The 7,044-nt window shown below is 45.7% G+C and overlaps 1 pseudogene; it reads left to right on the forward strand.

Moving 5' to 3' along the window:
- The first annotated feature begins 3,896 nt into the window (after nucleotides 1-3,896).
- Nucleotides 3,897-5,870, forward strand: LOC142870995 (ras association domain-containing protein 8 pseudogene; annotated as a pseudogene).
- Nucleotides 5,871-7,044: the final 1,174 nt, after the last annotated feature.

Below are 7,044 nucleotides of genomic sequence, written 5' to 3' on the forward strand. Positions count from 1 at the left end.
CTTGATTTCTCTTGGCAAGGCTCCGCTGTCTGTCCATTTTCAGGAAGGGCTTGGTGACAAAATGGTTCAGTAACTCCATTTCACATCCTCTCCATCCAAGCCTTGCAGACCACCCTGTCCATTTCCTCACTGGTGTTGCTGTTTTATTCCTTCCAATCACACCACATATACACAATATACAGCGGAAGAAACTGGCCGACGAATGCCTGAACTCGCGCCAGGAACACGCCAGGACAACCCGCTCGGTTTTCAGCAGGAAGGACAGGCGGCGGCGCCCGCGGGGAGGAGGGGCGGCCACCACGCCCGCGCACGCTCCGGCCGCGCCGCAATGCTAGCCTGGGCCCTCCGGGAAGGGCCGGGCCCCGCGGCTCCTCGCAGGGGAGGGGTGCGCACGCGGGCCTCCACGCTGGCCTCCCGCCGCCCCAACGGCTGCCGGGGATGCTCAGCCCTCTCTACACTTCTGATAAAGGTCTAATAACAAGAATCTATATAGAATTTAAAAGAATAAACTAGAAAAAATCAAACAACCCCAGCAAGAAATGGGCAATGGAAATGAACAGAAACTTCTCCAAAGAAGACAGAATAATGGCCTGCAAACATATTAAAAAATGCTCAACATCTGTAATCATCAGAGAAATGCAAACCACAATGAGATACCATCTAACATCAGTAAGAATGGCTTGGATAAAGAAACAATAAATGCTGGCGAGGATGCAGAGAGACAGGAACACTCTTACACTGCTGGTGGGACTGCAAATTAGTGCAACCTTTGTGGAAAAGAATTTGGAGATACCTCAAACAGCTATAAATAGAAATACCATTCGACCCAGCAATAGCACTGTTGGGCATCTACCCAAAAGAGCATAAGGCACTCTATTATAAAGACATTTGCACTCAAATGTTTATGGCAGCACAATTCACTATTGCACGGTCATGGAAACAACCCAAGTGCCCGGCAATTCATGAGTGGATAACTACAATGTTGTATATGCTCACAATGGAATACTACTCAATTCTAAGAAAGGACAGTGAGCTTGCACCGTTTATGCTATCCTGGATTAAGCTGAAGCCCGTTATCCAAAGTGAGGCGACACAAGATGAAGAAAATGGGCTCCACATCTACTCGCCATCAAATTGGTTCTGACTGATTAAAACTATGGTGCTCAAATGTGGTAGTGTTCACGGGGCTTGTGGGGGGAGATACACATGTTAGGGTTGTGGCGAGCATGGGGGGGGATACCCCTAACCCTTCCTAGGCAGAGGCAAAGATATACAATGTAACCAAAACGGCAAAAAAGGAAAAAAACCAAAACAAAACCTTTTATCGGGTGGTGGGCAGATGGGAGGGGGGAGGAAGGGAAGGATATATACTTACAAAATAGGTACGGTGCGCACCACCTGGGGGTTGGACACACTTCATATTTTGGCAAGGCGGGGGCAGGGAGAGGAATGGCAGGGACAATATATGTAACCCTAACAATATTTGTACCCCCATAATATGATAAAAATAAAAGGAAAAAAAGTTCTTGACAGTCATAGGTAAAAATTATATTTGTTATAATTTAATATGAATTTGTTTTATTAGAGTTAGTTTGATTATCTTTCATCTTTTAAGTTTTATTTGTGGTGCTTACAATGTGAGCTGTCATTTCATATCCATGGCCCATTTTTTATTTAGACTGTGATGGTTTCTTCCTACTAATATGTGGAAGCTCTTTATATATTAGACTTGAATGATGGTGATGTTTTTTGCCTTACAGGTATTTTATTAAAAATCTACTCAGACTTAAGAAAATAAAAAGAATATGCATTATTCTTTTTAACAGTTTCAAAACCATAAGTCAGAAAATTTTCTGCACAGACTCATTTCTTAAAAATAGTAAAAATACAACTTTTATTCCTTTTGAACCAAATTCCAAAGGCTACTGATTTTATAATCTAGATATCTTTCCTCAGTAGCCATTTATAGTTGGCTTATGGCTGTAATCTTTCTAATATTTAGTAAGGTTGCTTTTGTGTGACATTTTGATAACATATGGAATGATGAGTGTAAAGTTAAATGATATGTGAGAGAATAATAGATATATTACTGACTTTCACCACACACAAAAAAATTAATAAAGTAGGTGGAGGTGAGACATTCAGAAAACTATCATCGACTGCAACTGATGATGTTAAATTAATTGTAAGAGTATTATAGAAGTTTTAATTCAAATAATCTCAAAATTGAGAGAAGGACTAAAATGCTCATTTAATAGTGAATTTAGCTAAGGGTTTCAAGTCCCTGTACTCAATTGCTATTTCCTAAATAAGACAGATGGATTTGTAAACATTATGTATAGAGAGAAATATGCCAAATAGATAATAGATAGATAAATAGATAGATAAATCTATTTATACGTAGATAAAGGTAGTCACAATGATCATCCTCCCCCAAAGATGTCCTTCTCCTAATCTAAAGAACCTACAATTCTTTGGCTAAGGGGCATTAAAATAGGAGAAGGAATTAAAGTTGCTAATAAGCTGACTCTAAAGTAGAATTACCCTATATTGTCAAGATATGCTCAATTTAATCACAAATCTCCCTAAGAATGGAAGAGGAAGGGGAGTGATGTCAGCAAGACGTCAGAATAGGAAGTGTTAGTGTTGGGCCGTAGGAATGTACAGCCCGTTTGGGAGAGAGAGAGAGAGAGACGACCGCCCAAAAAGACTCAGAGTCCAGAGGCTTGATGCAAAAGAGCAGGAGGTTTTTTTATTTCCAGCGCTGGGGCGTACAACATCACCCAGCTAGGGGAGCTGCCGCGCCCCTTTCAAGCTTGGGGGGGTTTTTTATAAGCTAAAACCGCAGCCGGTGGTTAGGGAGTTTAGGGTGGGGAAATTCCACTGGTCTTGTCTTGTATAACTGGTTGCACTTAGTTCCAGGAACTTGTAACAGCTGTAACAGCTATTTCCTGGAAGGGCGGAAGGGGTGTGGGGTCTTGGTTTTCTAAGAGCAAGCGTGGTTACAGAAGCAGAGAGCTGGTTAGGCTAGTTTGGGGTCTTACATTAGCTCCTTTGCTCTCACAGAAGCACAAATTTAGCAATGAAATATTGACCAAAATACCTTGTCAAGAAGGCCAGAATATACTAAAGAAGTTGTAATACACCAGAAAAGCACAAATCCAGGTTGTAAATTAGTACAGCCACTATGGAGAAAGGTATGGAGGCTCTTCAAAAAGCTGAAAATAGAACCACCATGTGATTCAGCAATCCCACGTCTGGGCATATGTGCAAAAGAAAGGAAATCAATATATCAAACAGATATCTGCACTCCAGTGTTTATTGCAGCACTATTCATGATAGCCAGGATATGGAATTAACCTAAGTGTCCAGCAACAGATGAATGGATAAAGAAAATGTGGAATATATACATAATGGAATGTAATCATATTAAGCCATAAAAAAGAGTGAAATCCCATCATTTGCAACAACATGGATGGAACTGGAGGATATTATGTTAAGTGAAATAATCCAGGCACTGATATACAAATATCACATGTTCACACTCATCTGTGGGACTTAAAAAAAAAACTCGGAGCCGGCCGCCAACTCCGCCGCCGCCGCGCTCGCCCCGCGCCCCGCGCCGCTGCCCGCTCGGGCCCGCCGCCCCGCGCCTCGCCGAGCCTCGCCCGCCCGCCCGCGGCGGCGGCGGCTGCGCTGGGGGCGGCTCCCGCGGCGGCTCTGCGGCTCCCGCACCCCGCACCCCCGCACCCCGCCAGGGGCCTCCGCGCTCGCCAGCGCCGGCCGGGGAGGCGCGCGGGGAAGGCGCGCGGGGAGCCGGGGCCTCCAGCCGGTGCGGGGCGCGCGGCCCGGGGAGCGCCGGGGAGGGCGGCGCGGGGCTGCGCCGCGCGGGGACGGGCGCTGGGCGGCCGCCGGGCTCCGGGCGCCGCCGCGTCCAGACCTCCCAGCCGGCGGCCTGCGGGGGCGGCGCAGTTGCGAAACTGAGTGCCTGTGTAGATCGTCCTAGAATACCTGTGCCGGTGCTCTGTCCTTCGAGACTACCTCATGCTCAACTCTGGCTTGGAGACTCCAGCGTGGTAAGCTGACCACACAGACTCTGCCTTCCCCATCCGTGTTCCTGTAGCCTGAGACATGACCTGACACCCTGATGACCACTCTCAGGGCCCTTGCGTGACTGGCCGGTGCACCATGGAACTTAAAGTATGGGTGGATGGAGTTCAGAGGATTGTTTGTGGGGTCACCGAAGTCACTACTTGCCAGGAGGTTGTAATAGCCTTAGCTCAAGCGATAGGTCGAACTGGAAGGTACACCCTTATAGAAAAATGGAGAGATACTGAAAGACATTTAGCACCTCATGAAAATCCTATCATATCCTTAAACAAATGGGGCCAGCGACGTACAGCTAATCCTGCGCCGGACAGAGCCGACCCTTGGCGAGCGGCGCACCTCGGACAGCGTGGCTCGCATTCCCGAAAGAACTTTGTACAGGCAGAGCCTGCCCCCCTTAGCTAAACTGAGGCCTCAGGTTGACAAATCAATCAAAAGGAGAGAACCCAAAAGGAAATCGCTAACCTTTACAGGAGGTGCCAAAGGATTAATGGACATTTTCGGAAAAGGTAAAGAAACCGAGTTTAAGCAAAAGGTGCTGAACAACTGCCGAACGACAGCGGATGAATTGAAGAAACTGGTCCATTTGCAGACAGAGAAGCTTCAGTCCATCGAGAAGCAGCTGGAATCTAATGAAATAGAAATACGATTTTGGGAGCAGAAATATAATTCCAACCTCGAAGAGGAAATTGTTCGCCTGGAGCAAAAGATCAAAAAAAATGACGTAGAAATTGAGGAGGAGGAATTTTGGGAAAATGAATTGCAGATTGAACAGGAGAATGAAAAGCAGCTGAAGGATCAACTTCAAGAAATAAGACAGAAAATAACAGAGTGTGAAAGCAAATTAAAGGACTATTTGGCCCAGATCCAGACCATGGAAAGTGGTCTTGAAGCAGAAAAACTGCAGCGGGAGGTTCAGGAGGCACAAGTCAATGAGGAAGAGGTTAAAGGAAAGATCGGGAAGGTCAAAGGGGAGATCGACATCCAAGGTCAGCAGAGTCTGAGGTTGGAAAATGGCATCAAAGCTGTGGAAAGATCTCTTGGACAAGCCACCAAACGATTACAGGACAAAGAAAAAGAACTGGAGCAGTTGACTAAAGAGCTGCGGCAAGTCAATCTCCAGCAATTCATCCAGCAAACGGGGACAAAAGTCACTGTTTTGCCAGCAGAGCCCACTGAAATAGAGGCCTCAACACGCAGATATACAAAGGGAGGTGCCATTCCAGTCCGGGTCCCTGAAGCGACCTGGTTCATCTCGGCAGCTCCCCACTAATCTTCGCATTCTACAGAATCCTATCTCATCTGGTTTTAACCCCGAAGGCATATATGTATAGCACTGTCGGTCTTTGGGGGGGGGGACCCAATAAAGGTACCAAGGACAGTAGAATTCTCCCTTTGATTTGTGCCAATGATGAACAGAGGGTGTATTTCACAAGCCGCCGTGTCTTTTTTTTTCTCTCCTAAATCGCATCCCACTTGGAGCCATACCCTGTGCACTGATGCTAAAGAACAAAGAAACTGTGTTCTCACACGTCAACAGTGTTGATATCTTTGTCCAGCAGCTGTAATGCAAAGCCTTCATTTTTATTTGTAGCATTTTGTGAGCATTAGCCAAGTGTCATCTTGTGTGTATTACATAAGTAAACCGTGACTTAAGAGTGAAGAAACATTTGTGACTGGCCTTAGTTTAATTTATTTCGTGTGATCAATTCATGTGTGAATGTTGATGTTTTAATCTTTTTCATTAATACTTATCCTGTGACTCAATTTCGTTTGCTGTGTGATTATGACTCCGTGTGCATGTTGCCAGACTCCATCCGCGCATTGCTAATTTACAACTACACGAGCCTCGTGGGGTGTTCCGCCATCGAAACCAACTCCAGAAGAACCCACTTGAATTTATTTTCTGAAACTGTCCGTTAGCCATTGCTTAATTAGGTGAAATAATATTGAGGGTTTTTTTTGTGTGTGTAAATCTAGAATTTAGCCATTCCTTTACAATATTCCCAAGTATATGATATTTTTCATGAGGCAAATTGTATGTGTAAAAGGTTTGCAGTGTTTTCAGATACTGTTGGAACAAAAATGGAATCGTTGATACCTATCCAGACAGGCATGGGGTTTCCTGATACATTATATGTTTCGTTTCTGCCCTGCCCTGTCATTTCCTCTCACAGGTCCTTAGAATTGACATAATACGTAAGTTATAGAGGACCAGATTGTTCTACTTGCAGAATGTCGCTTTAAGTGCTGTATTTTTAAATACCACTTCATATGTATGACCTATTGATATACATACCCATGGGTAAGTTATTGCTTGCACATAATTTACCATTGGGATTTCTCTAGACACTTAGAGGGAAAGTCGATTGGTGTCCACGCCCGCCTCGCCAGCAAGGAAGACGCGGCAACTGGAGTTCTTCTGACAGCGCTTTAATGGGGATTGCTTAGCTAGTTACATGCGGAAGACGCCGAGGAGTTCTCGGCAGCTGCTTATATAGACAGTAAGTACACGGGGCATAACCTGATTGGTCGACCAAGTTTAGGAGAGGAGGCAAGGCTTTGCAAATGCGCTGAACATCTGTTTGTCAGATGCACAGTAGGATGTGACCAGGAAGCGGGCGCCAATCTAGGAATGGCGTTACCACCGCGCCCCACATCTCCCCCTATTTTATTAATTAAATGAGAACTGAGCAACCGTTCAGCACCGTCCTTCGACAGTACGATCAAGGATGCAGAGCCTCACTTCCACCAGCAACCACCTTACCTCGTGCAATGAGCAAAACTCGGAGGTGTGCAAAGGCTGGCTGTGGGATTGGAGACATGCCTTATCTGGTGCAATGGGAGAGATCCCTCAGAGTGCAAAGGCCATGTCTAAAAATGCCTGGGGGCAGGAGCGGGTGCAACCCAAAACTAGGCTAACCCTTAAGCATGGTC

Source organism: Microcebus murinus, chromosome 5, assembly GCF_040939455.1.
Source record: "Microcebus murinus isolate Inina chromosome 5, M.murinus_Inina_mat1.0, whole genome shotgun sequence".
NCBI lineage: Eukaryota > Metazoa > Chordata > Mammalia > Primates > Cheirogaleidae > Microcebus > Microcebus murinus.